The sequence below is a fragment of the Callorhinus ursinus genome, unplaced genomic scaffold (assembly GCF_003265705.2).
Source record: "Callorhinus ursinus isolate GAN/ISIS: 27379988/994484 unplaced genomic scaffold, GSC_fseal_2.0 scaffold32, whole genome shotgun sequence".
Taxonomy (NCBI): Eukaryota; Metazoa; Chordata; class Mammalia; order Carnivora; family Otariidae; genus Callorhinus; species Callorhinus ursinus.
The window spans coordinates 9,222,852-9,236,276 of NW_027397094.1; the positions used below are offsets into that span (position 1 = coordinate 9,222,852).

General features: G+C 40.0%; 1 pseudogene; it reads left to right on the top strand.

Moving 5' to 3' along the window:
- The first annotated feature begins 3,012 nt into the window (after positions 1-3,012).
- The window catches only part of LOC112807878 (MOB kinase activator 1B pseudogene), a 197,087-nt pseudogene continuing 186,674 nt past the window's right edge, over positions 3,013-13,425 (top strand).

Consider the following 13,425-nt stretch of genomic DNA (forward strand, 5'->3'; position numbering starts at 1 on the left):
AATTTGATAAATACACATATATGTGTATATATGAGGAAATATACATATATGAGGATAAATATACATATATACATATACATGTATAGATGAGGAAAATATAAAAGGGATACTTACTAGATTTGAGAATGAACCAACTTAGGGGCAGTGATTCTTTATAAGATGCTAAAAGTCAAATCCAAAGTGTTTTTTACTTTAGATATTGATCTAAAACAAAAGAGATAAACTAGAGATAAAATACATTTTGAAATCTTACCTTTTAGGTTTGTTTTTAAAAAAAAAAATAGGATGGGGTGCCTGGCTGGCTCAGTCTGTAGAGCATGAGACTCTTGATCTCAGGGTTGTGAGTTTGAGTCCCACCTGGGTCTGGAGCCTACTTAAAAATAAACAAACAAAACACACACACACAGAGGATAAGCATAAGATTTACTCATGTATTCAATTATTAAATAAGACTTTGAGGGGCAGCTGGGGGGCTCAGTTGACTAAACATGTGCCTTCTGCTCAGGTCATGATCCCAGAGTCCCAGGATCGAGCCCCATTGCAGGCTCCCTGCTCAGCGTGCAGGCTGCTTCTCCCTCTCCCTCTGCTCCTCTTTCTCTCAAATAAATAAAATCTTTAAAAAAAAAAATAAACCTTTGGTTATGGACAAAACAGCACACTTACCCGTCTACCATAAAATAACTACAAAATCTGGACAAAGTATATAATATATAAAACTACCTTTTCGGCTATTAACAGCAACCAACCCAGGGCGCAATGCTTGAGTAAGAGGAGGTTCTGAAGGAGTCGTTCCCACAGATTACTGTGGGCCATGCCCCCCACCCCCCAACCCCAGCATAAGCACCAGGGGGTCCAGTTCAAGATGGCGACACAGGGAGCTCCTAAGCTCACCTCCTCCCACAGAACCACCGAATTCAGTTACATACAGAATCATTTCCTCCCAGAAAAGCCTTAAAACTGGCGGAGCAACCCCTTCGCATCAGCAAAGGAGAGAGAAACCACGCCGTCGCAGGTAGGAATGGCAAAGACTCAGTCTCCCCATAAGCGCCAGCCCCTTGCACAGACCCACAAGGGGGAGGTAATTCAAAACTTGAAGCTTCTCCCTGAGGAACCAAGGGTTCGTATTTCTCTTGGCGTACCCCAGGTTTAAGACCAGCACCTGAAGGATGAGCCCCCAAAACATGAGGCTTTGCAGACCAACGGGGTCCCCACGCAGGGGCCGCTGGGCGCTGTTGCAGACCGAGGAGCGCCTCCTAAAGCCTCCGCATGCAGACTCGCCGCCCATCCAGGGCCCAGCGCAGAAGCTGCCCTTTTGAAAAGTGCCCAGACTTCATGAGAAAGGGACTCATTGGTAACTCTGAGGCAAGCATTGGCCTGAGCGGCAGCCGGTGCTGCGAGACTCACTAGGACGGAGCTGGGGGGCGCCATCCCCCTGCTCTCCTCCTCCCTAAAGCCAGCATGCGTCTTTAAAAAAAAAAAAATCATGAAATAAATCATTTTTTTCTTTTTTAATTTTTTTCTTTCCCGTTTTTCATTTTTCTTCTTCTTCTTTTTTTTTTTAAGCAGGCACCATCTTTGCAAGAGCGCCAGCCTCTTTTGCAAGAAAGTGTTTCTACCTGTCCCGTACACCGGTTTTTATGTCTGGTGCCCCGGTTTTTTTTGCACATTTCTGCGAACAATATGACGATATTGTGCCTGACACTTATTGTAGCATCTTAATACATTAAATGTTTTTATTTCTGTTATTGTAATCTCTTTTTTTTAAAGATTTATTTATTTATTTATTTATTTATATGAGAGAGAATGAGAGAGAGAGAGAGCCTGAGAGGGGGTAGGGTCAGAGGGAGAAGCAGACTCCCCGCTGAGCGGGGAGCCCGATGCGGGACTCGATCCCGGGACTCCAGGATCATGACCTGAGCCGAAGGCAGTCGCCCAACCAACTGAGCCACCCCGGCGCCCCTGTTATTGTAATCTCTTGATGAAACTCATTTTCCAGAGGTGAAAGCAGGCTCACATAGGCATAAATGTCTTGTTAAATGCGACAGAGGCGAATAGATGGCAGAAGTTGGATTCAGTTTTCCATCAACCCCTCCATCCCCCAACCACTCAGTGATGATTTCTGCCTACAGATAATAATATTCTGGTGATGGGACAGTTGTACGTAAGTAAAACAAAATGAAACACAACTTTATGCTCCCATAGCTGGAGCCAATTCAAGGCTGTAGTCTTAAGTGAATAAAGTATGCTTGAGACCATCAGGACAGTATTATGTGATGGAACCGGGTGAAGGCCTCTATATAAACTTTTAAGATTCTGGCAGGTGGACACAGAGATCAGCTGGCTTGTGGCCGCCCAAGACAAGCCTCATATGTAAATCCCTGTGCTTATTAAACCTGCCACCTATCAATCTGGAGCGCTCTGTCTCTGTTTGGACTCTCCTTGTCCTCTGTGTCAAGAGGCTAGTTTCGAATTTCACCTGGGGAGCTCCCAAGGTTGTCTACCAACATCAGTCCCTGGGCTCAGGGAAAGGAATGTCTCTAAAAGAAAAGTAATGAATTCTATCAGGCTCACCCAAAATGCGCTTTTTTCTTCTTGAGATCCTGGTCCCTGAATCTAGGTTGCATTGAGAGCAGTTTAATGTCTTTTTTTTTTTAATCTACAATTTTTGGTTGTTCTCCGTGGAAAAGTTGGCTTGATTGTTATGGATGTCAATAATGGAGAGATGCATTTGAAGGCTATGTGTTAAACAAGTCTAAGGACATTTTAAATGAGGAGTTATAATTGCAAAGGGGAAGCTGGAAACAAAGTGGTGTCAGTGCTTTTCAGGGACAGTGGTGTCTGACTCTCTAGTGATCAGGTCAATTTCTTGACTCTTACCTGGACTTGCTATCCTATTCCTGTGTGGGTGCTTTTGGGATTAAATTTGATATATATGAAATAAAACCTCAAATTAACCTCAACATTAGATAAGATGGAGGCTTATTTCGCTCACCCTAAAAATAATCCAGAAGTATGGTAACACTGCAGTCCCCAGGGAAGCATGTTCCTTCTAGCTTTGTGCTCCACCAGAAATTTGTAGCGATTGTCAAGATGTCTTCATGGTCTACAACAGCTGCTGGAGTTCCTATAATAATGCCTGTGCTGGAAGCAAGTAAGAGGAGGACACAGTAAGAACGGAGGATGGAAGGGATGATCTCTAGCTTGGGAGAGCCACTGTAAGGTCAAAAGGGTCCATCTGCCCCTTTATATCTCATTGGCAACTCCATTTGCAAGAGAGGCTATGAAATGTGGTCATTTGTCAGAATATAATTGTGGAGTTTTGTAAATAAGAAAAACAGGGAAAGTGGATATCAGATAAAAAGTCTTAACAATCTCTACTACATTTTCCCTTTGCTCTGAAGATTAATCTGTAACATATTTTGAAGCATTTCCTCTTTCTAGCCATGACATAGTCTCTGACTCAGATAATTTTACTCACCCTTTTATAATTCTACTGTAATCTACATCACCACCTATATCACTCTCTTTATAAAGTATACCTATCTATAGTATCCTAAACAAACCTGATCTAAGACTGAATTCAACTTAGCTGAGAAGATACGGAAATAGCAGGTACTAAAGCATTTGCCTCTTCTAAACTGTAGGTTCCTTATAAGTAGAAAGTATGTTTTATTATTTTATATACTCTCAAAATTTGGTCAAAATTTAACAATAAAATATGAAAACAGTGGAATTAGTCAAAATGAATAAATGAGAACACAAGTTAATTGAGAAAGAGCAAAACATCCTTTAGGACTCTCAGAAGCTATAGAGCTTTCACTGATACTGGCAACCTGACATTTTATTTTTATCTATTTTTAATTTTTTAAAAGTTTTTATTTTAATTCCAGTTAGTTAACATACGGTGTTACATTAGTTTCAGGTGTATTAACAACTTGACTTTTAAAACCTAATTAGCTCATTGTTTTTTAGCTCCATCTTTGTACCTTCTGCAAAAGACTGGGCATGCTTTTTAACAAGTGTATCTTTTAGTACGTTTGTATGGCTACATACAGTTGCTTTGCTTTTTGTGAGTGCCAGAATTAAACTTCCTTCAAACCAAAGATAATGCAAAGTACACAGACCTATAAAGTCAATTCCTTATCTCTGAACTCTGAGAGTTCAGTGAAGGCATACGGCTTCAGGATTCACAAGTACTATTGGCATTAGAACTCACCTCACATTATTCCTTCACGTTGACTCAAGTTTTTTAACCTCCTTTAAGTCTGGTATATCTCTTAAGTTGTTTCTAAGGAATTTAGCTATTAAGTCTTTACCCAACATTTCAACTAATTTTTCATTTGTCAGTCTATTTTTTTTTTTTTTTCTCTACCAACTCCAAAATTCTATAACCAGCTTGGTCTTCTGATACATAAGTCAGCAAGCAAGCAAGCAAGTAAGTAAGTAAATAAATAATCTCAGTAATTTAGAATAATCTGTTCTAAGTCTTAGCAGACAAGCAGCAGTTATCCAGAAAAATAGAGTAAGAAAGAGCATTTCAGGCAGGAAGGATAATGGTAATAGTGACATGGTAACAGTATGTAGCATGGTGTGTGTGTAGAACTAAAAACTGTTTGATATTAGCAGAGCAGAGTGTTTGAGGCAGAACTAAGTGTAGATATTTGCTAACAAGATAGATACAGCCAGATCTTTGAAGATTTTGTCTTGATTACCAGGATAAGGTGTTTGAATTTCCTGTTGTGGTTAAAAAAGCACCACAGAAGGGTTTTCAGCTAAAGAACAAAATGGCAGCCATTGTGTCAAGCATGGGCTTGATGGGGAATTGACTAGAAGCAGAGAGGGGTTACTTAGGAGGCTGTTTCAGTTAACATAAGCAAGAAATGATGAGGAAGTGACTGAAGAGGATAACTCAAGGGTGATTCCTGGGGGATAGGTGGGCAATGATATTTAAAAAAAAAAAACCGTCAGGGGGCGCCTGGGTGGCTCAGTCGTTAAGCGCCTGCCTTCGGCTCAGGTCATGATCCCAGGGTCCTGGAATCGAGCCCCGCACCGGGCTCCCTGCTCTGCAAGAAGTCTGGTTCTCCCTCTCCCACTCCCCCTGCTTGTGTTCCCTCTCTCACTGTGTCTCTCTCTGTCAAATAAATAAAATCTTTAAAAAAATAATAAAATAAAATAAACTGTCAGTTCGGGAGAATGGCTTTGTTTAAGAGTGAAGATGATTTCAGTGTTTCCTTTGTTGTGTTCACTTTACTTTGGAAACTGAAAGTGGAGATGTCCATTAAACATTTGGAAATAACACTCTGAAGATTAGTGTGGGTCTCATGCTAGGGATGTAAATGTGGGTCACCTGCATCTTTGAGACAGTTGGGTCGATGAGAATCCAGGAGAATACTCAGGAATAATGTTAAGATTGAGGTGAGGTGTCAGTGAAATCCTGGGAAACAGTTACAGTTCAGAAATTGGAAGAGAAAGAGGGAGTATATACAGAAGACAGACCGGAAACTCTCAGAGACATGTCAGCAGAGTTAAAGGAATTCAGGAAGTCAGAATTATCATAATTAGTCAAATGCACTGGAGAGGTCTGGTAAAATAAGGATTTAAAATGTATAGATATAGATAGTAATTCAAATATTAATGAAGATCTTATTGAAGCTGTTTCTCTAAAGTGATAAAGATAGAAATCAAATTTTAATGGGTTAAAAAATAAATGGGAAAGCATGTGTGTGAAAGTTTTAATAGATTTACTGAAGTATAGCTGACATTAAATTGAATGTACATATTCGAGTGCAGTTTTGATAAGTTTTGACATATATGTGTGTATGTATGTGCTTAATCTGATAACAGAAAAAAAATGTATATAGTGGTCTTTGCCCCTGGTTCCTGGAACAGAGACCCTAAACTTTGCAATTTCCTAAGTAATAAAAGCACTAGGAGCATCTTTGTTCTAATATTTGGCCTTTGACCTGGGTTCCTGGCACAGAGCTCCTAGCTCCCTTGGAATGTCCTGGGTAATAGGAGTGTCTTTTGTTCTAATGAGGCAACTCTTGGTAGGGTCCCCAATGAGGGCTTATCACTAGAAAGACCAAGTCATAATTAGAAGCTTAGAACTTTAAGCATCCCTCCATCTGCCTTCTCTAGAGAGGGGAGAGGGGCAGAAAATGAAGTTACTAGTCAATCATGCCTACATGATGAAGCCTCACTTGAAACCCCTATAGTAAGGGGTTTCGACAGCTTCTAGGATTGGTGAACACATGAAGGTGTTGGGAGAGTGGCCCAGAGAGAGTATGGAAGCTCCATCCTTTTCCATATACCTTACTCTATGCATCTCTTTATCTGGCTATATCCTGTCTATCTGTATCCTTTATTATATCCTGTATAATAAACCAGTAAATGTAACTAAGCATTTCCTTGACTTCTGTGGGCCATTCTAGAAAATTACTGAATCCAAAGAGAGGACCATGAGAACCCCAATTTAAGCCCACTGGTCAGAATTGCAGGTGACACCCTGGGCTCGATATTGGCATCCCAGGTGGGGGCAGTCTTGTGGAATTGAAGCCTTAACCTGTGGGATCTGATGCTAACTCCAGATAGGTAGTGCCAGAACTGCATCGAAATACAGGTCACCCAGCTAGTGTTGCAGAATTGCTTGATGTGCGGAAAACCCACATAGCTGGTTTCAAAAGTGTTGTAAGTGTGATAACAGTGTGAGAATAAAGGAGAAACACAAGAGTGATACACACACACCCCACTGTCCTTGTTCTTCACCCCCTATAACCCCCAAGCCACTGATTTGCTTTTTGTCGCTATAGATTAGTTTTCATTTTCTAGAATTGTATATGAATGGACTCATACATTACATACTCTCTTTTTGGTCTGGCTTCTTTCATTCAGCGTAGTAGTGTGGGATTTAATCATGCTGTAGTTAGTATAAGTCATTCATTTCTTTTTGTGTAGTGCTGAGTATCACAGTTTCTTTATCCACTCACCGATTAATGGACATTTGCGTTTGGACTATTATATGTACAGATTCCATGAACATTTCCCACAAATCTTCTTTGGATATGCACTTTCATTTCTCTAGGATAAATATCCAGAGGTTGAATGGTTTGGTCGCGCAGAGGGTACATGTTTATTTTTTAAAAACTACCAAACTGTACCATTTTATGTTACCATACTTGCAGTGTATGAGAGTTCCAATTCTTCCCTCTCCTCACCAACACTTGATATGGTCAGTCCTTTTATTTTTAGCCAAATAGGTGCGTAGTGATATTTTATAGCAATTTTAATTTGCATTTCCCTGATGACTATTAACGTTGAGCATCTTTTAATGTGCTTATTGGTCATTACTGGCACATATTTGGGAAAGCGTCAGTTCAGTTCTTTTGCCCAATTTAAAACTTTTTTTTCTCGTTACTGAATTTAGAGAGTTTTAAAAATACATTCTGTTTACAGAAGTAGAAGACAGAAGTCCTGATGGATGATGTCTTGGAGACAGAAATGCATGTGGTCAAGGAATAGATAGCAGAGTTAGTTGAAAGGAGCTGGCATAATTGTTTTCTACAACTGGAAGGGAAAAGGCAAAGACAAGCATGGATATAGAAGCACAAATTCTCAAAGCATCTCATGATTTTCATTCCATTCTAAGAAGGAGTATTTGCTTACTCTGTGACTTGCCACAGAGAACCTTTGTTGGACAGATTGGAAGAGATCTCCACAAGTAAAATTGAGATCCGTAAGGAAAGACATGGTACTTGTCTTGGAGAGGAAATCATCTGGGTGAGGAAGCCACAGGCAATTTTTTTTTTTTTTCCAAGAACCACACATAAGAGATGTTGGTACAGTAGCTATAATGATTAGTGGATGTTTGGGAAAGTCTTAGGACATCTTGCTATTTGTATAATCCTGCTAGTATTTCCTCTGGGGATTTCAAGACAGACTTCCATTACTCTTCAATGGTTTTGAAATAAAAACTGCGTTTCTTTTGGATACAAAACTCTCCTGCAGCTGACTTGAAGCCAAGATCTACACAGACAGACAGACACACACACACACACACACACACACACAGTTTGTAATTGGTGAGGACAAGTATGGTAAGGGTTCATGCATAACGGGTAAGCCAAGTAGATCTCATGAATTAGGGGATAAATTGTCCCTGGTAGTGTGGAGGATGGACTTTGAATAGAGAGTATAAAGAGAGTAGTAAAGAATAGAGATCTTCGGAAAAGTCATTGAGGCAGCTGACAGAAGAAACTGAAAAAAATTAAGTGAAATTTTTGCAAGTTCCTCTGAGGTCTCAGCTAACTTTTAATGCCACAAGATTTTTATGGTTAGGCAGCTATTTGTAGGAACCCTCAGCTTCCAGGGTGTAGGAGCTAAGAAGTTAGATCATCATAACAAATGCACTGAGCCCGGATGGTAGAAGCATAAGACTGCATCAGGGTGGCAGATAGGAGGGGAGACTGGATGTCTCAGGAACAGGCTGCATAGGAAAAAGGAGAAAAGCAAAGAAGAAGGTGACAGTTCTGGGAGTACATGATACTGACATGAGGATGAGTAAATCTTCCACTGATCTCTAGTCTTCAACTTAGCTTTGTCAAGAAACTGCCCAATAAACTAAATCGTTCTATCACCTTTATTACCATTGTCACCATGGGCATATGGGCATATTACCCGTATGGGCATATTACCAGTGACTGAACAAGTACTACATGGCACAAATGTGCAATATGCTAGGGATGCGAAGATGACCAGTATTTGGCCCTGCACTGATGGTGTTCTCAGCACCTGCACTTCGGTTTACAAACCCTCACCTCTTCTGTATCTTCAGAACAGTCTTACTATATCAGCAGCTAATAATCAGATTACTGCTAACAGTCCTTAAAATGCTTTTTGACCACTGTTCCCCCATATGACCTGACACTGCACTATTGTCTGCTCTTTTTGTTGGACTACTTCTCCGCTTTATGTTTCTTTTGCCTCAGTAAAACAAGATAGCTCTTGTGATAAGAAAAGATGTAAAGATATCAATTTTGGTGCCCTATAAAATGCCAACTGTTTGAAATTCTGTCATATATTTCTTTATCACTTTTGCAGAAGTTCCCCTTATAGTTCTTGCTCTGTATTTATAGTTGTCTTTCCTTTTTAGTAGTTCGCTTACTTTTCCCCAATATTATTACAGCCTTGGGATATAAAAGTATGTTTAATTGCTCCATTAACCCACGTCTTTTGTGCTTGCAAAAAAAAAAATAGGGCTTCTAGCCAGATATCTTTACCACTCCAGTCATTTATTAATAGGCCAATAAAACATCCCTTAAAGTATCTTCATCTGATAGAAATCATAGCAGACATTTATATAGAGGTTTCCATTCTGGGAGATCCAAAGTGCTTGGCAGATTTGTGCATCAAACTCCCAGAATTTACGTGTAGCAGAGTAATAATTGATTAGGCAAAGAAATGTAATGATTTTATTAATACAGAATTCAAAGAGCGTGGCTGAAGGGGAAGGAGGAAGCCTATCTCTGCCTTTCTTCAGTGCACCAAAACAATGGTATTTACCATATAGGAAAATATGGGATGGAAACAAAATTACAAAAATGTGCTCTTGGGGCATCTGGCTGTTTCACTCTGTAGAGCATGTGACTCTTGATCTCGGGGTTGTGAGCTCAAGCCCCATGTTGGGTATAGAGATGACTTAAAAAAATTAAAATCATAAAAAAAAATATGCTCTAAAGCAGACCGTGATGAGTTGGTAAAATAAAAGGAAGGAAAAGAGAGTAAGAGGATGTGTTTGTGAGGTTCAAGGGAGTAAAAGGAATATAGGGAAAGAAATGAATGCTTCTGTTGCACATTGTGGGCTCACTTTGAACCTGCCTCCACCTACTGTGGCAGGTCAGATACCAGCAGCAGAAAATAATTCTGGGGCTTGTTCAGCTGGTGCAAAGATACTGTGCTCAACGTAGGAGCTCTGAAGGCTGAAGATACAAGGACCATAACACTCCACCCTCCTCTTTTTTTAGTTTTACTTGATAGGCAGTGAATTTTGATCTTTGTGTTCCTCTTGCAAGGATAATGGAGTTGACATTTGAATTCATATTTATACATGGTGTAGGATTTCAGATGCACAAATATAGGTTTCAGAATGAATGGGGAAGTCTGTCTCCTAGGTTGAATATATGATAGAGGAACAGTTAAAGGCGTCATTGGAAGAAAGAGGAACATCTCTATTTTATCCTTGTAAAAAGATGAGGAATACAAGAATAAAACATAGAATCCAAATTACATGATTCTTCCTTAGACATTTAATGGGGTAGTGTAATTGGTAAATAATTCCATACATTTTGTTGAAATTAATGTAAGTTGAGGTTTACTGGTGAGTGGTAGGCAAATTCCTACGAACTTTTAAAATAAAGGAGAAAAGGCAAAAGATTTATGCGATCTGAAGAGAAGCCGGAGTATAAAGGAAAAATAAAGGAGAAGGCTTTGGAGAAATTTCATGCTTGTGGTTAAAGGCTTTGAGCTACATGGTCATCCCCTTCCTCCAAGACATAAATCCATTCTCTGCTGTCTTAGGGGGAATTTGCTGGCTGAGTTTGAGCTTTACTGCTTTAAGAGAACAGGTTGTAAAAGTGTCCTTGTAAGACTCTGGCTGCCAGTTTGGAGTTACCAAATTGTTGATAAATCTAATTAATACCATTTGAAAGTTATAGAATGGGAAAATGGGAAAATGAACCATTTTATTGCAACAAAGCAGCATCAATGACTCCAAGTAATGGCCTCTAATAAAGCTTGTTTAATCACCTGCTGTGAGCAGGCATTTCCTTTCAGCATTTGTAGGCTCAGAACAAAGGAACTATTTTACTTTCTCCTTTTAAATGCCTTCTGTCAGAGCCAGGCTTCGGTGTAGTTAAATTGGCAACCAGCTCCATGGGATGATTTGCAAAGTGCAGTGAAGCCTTTCATGCCTCTCAGCTTCACCCCACCACTGGGTGTCCCTGTCCCTTTTGTCTTGAAACTTCACCTTTGGAGTCACTGTTGAGTAACAAACGGTCACTTATATTCATGGTTGTTACCCAAGAGGGTTTATAAGAAAAGAGAAGAACCTGGGGTTAGCTGTTATTACACAAATCGAATATTATGTCTATTTGAAGCTGCACGCTATTGAGGCATTAGGAACTATTCAAGCACCGGACAGATTTGGATTGGATACTGGGGAGAAGTTGCTTCAGGCATGGCGGCAGGTGCAGGTGACCATGACCAAACCATGACCAATTGACCACCTGGCAACATGCCTGACTGACAGTTTCAACCAAAGCAGACCTGCCTCTATAATTCCATGAAATCATAAAATCAGTGCCTAGGAATAAGCTTGTACATCAGTTCCTGCATTTTAATGAATTGAGAAACTAGGGTTTTAGAGAGATGCAGTTGCTTTCATGTAGTCTCACCACTAGGGACTACAAAATCTACAAAATCTTAAACTAAAATATGGGTTTTCTGGTTCTTAGTTCAGTGTTCTTTTGTATACTGGTGAATCTTCCAAATATAAGTAATCAATGCCAACAAGTAAAAAAAAAAAAACAACACATGATTTTTAATTATTCTTCAGTTTTTAAGATAAAAGATAGAAAAGGCTGGATGCTGCAAATTATGTGGAGTTAATAAAAATAAATAAATAAGGGTGCCTGGGTGGCTCTGTCGGTTGAGCAGGTCTGACTCTTGATCTTGGCTCAGGTCTTGATCTCATGGTTATCAGTTCAAGCTCCACACTGGGCATGGAGTCTACTTAAAAAAAAAAGTCCTTAGTAGAGGCACATAATTAGTTAAGTATATGTTTTATTTGGATTTTTGCAAAAGCACAACCTGAGAAAAGAAATTGGGTGTAGGTAAAATACTCAAGGGAAAATAGCAAGGAGCAGAAGTAAAAAGTTGGGTAAAATGAGAGGAAAAGAAGGTAGAGAAGCCAGCTGTGAGTTTTGATGATCCAGTTGCCACTGTGAGCAAGTGAAACTCAGTCCCACATGGACCCTGCCTTACATTGTCTCCATAAAAGATTAGGAAGGCTGGGGTTTTTATCAAGATACCTGTCTCCCGAGGAGGCGGAGCAAGATGGCGGAGGAGTAGGAGACCTGGATTTCATCTGGTCTCAGGAATTCAGCTGAATAGGGGTCAAACCATTCTGAACACCTACGAACTCAACAGGAGATCGAAGAAGAGAGTAGCAACAACTCTCTGAACAGAGAAGCGACCACTTACTGGAAGGACAAAATGACAAGACGAAAAACATCACCTCAGCAAAAAGAACAAGAGGTAGTACGGTCTGCCAGGGACCTACTCAATACGGACATTAGTACGATGTCAGACCTAGAGTTCAGAATCATGACTTTAAAGATACTAGCTGGGCTTGAAAAAAGCATGGGAGTTACTAGAGAAACCCATTCTGGAGAAATAAAGAACTAAAATCTAACCAAGTCAAAATCAGAAAGGCTATTAATGAGGTGCAATAAAAAATGGGGGCACTAACTGCTAGGATAAATGAAGCACAAGAGAGAATCAGCGATATAGAAGACCAAATGATGGGAAATAAAGAGGCTGGGAAAAAGAGAGATAAACAACTACAGGATCATGAGGGCAGAATTCGAGAGAGAAGGGATGCGATAAGACGAAACAACATTAGAATAATTGGGATCCCCGAAGAGGAAGAAAGAGAGAGGGGGCAGAAGGAATATTGGAGCAAATTATAGCAGAGAACTTCCCTAATGTGGGGAAGGAAACAGGCATCAAAATCCAGGAGGCACAGAGAACCCCTCTCAAAATCAATAAAAATAGGTGAACACCCCGACATCTAATAGTAAAACTTTCGAGTCAAAGAGACAAAGAGAAAATCCTGAAAGCAGCTCGGGAAAAGAGATATGTAACCTAAATGGTAGAAATATTAGATTGGCAACAGACCTATCCACAGAGACCTGGCAGGCCAGAAAGGACTGGCATGATATCTTCAGAGCACTAAACGAGAAAACGATGCAGCCAAGAATACCATATCCAGCTAGGCTGTCATTGAAAATAGAAGGACCGGTAAAAAGCTTCCAGGACAAACAAAAACTAAAGGAATTTGCAAACACAAAACCAGCCCTAAAAGAAATACTGAAAGGGGTCCTCTAAGCAAAGAGAGAGCCTAAAAGCAGCATAGATCAGAAAGGAACACAGACAATACACAGTCACAGTCACCTTACAGGCAATACAATGGCACTAAATTCATACCTTTCAATAGTTACCCTGAATGTAAATGGGCTCAATGCCCCAATCAAAAGACACAGGCTATCAGATTGGATTAAAAAACAAGACCCATCCATACGCTGTGTGCAAGAGACTCATTTTAGACCCAAAGACACCCCCAGATTGAAAGTGAGGGGGTGGAAAACCATT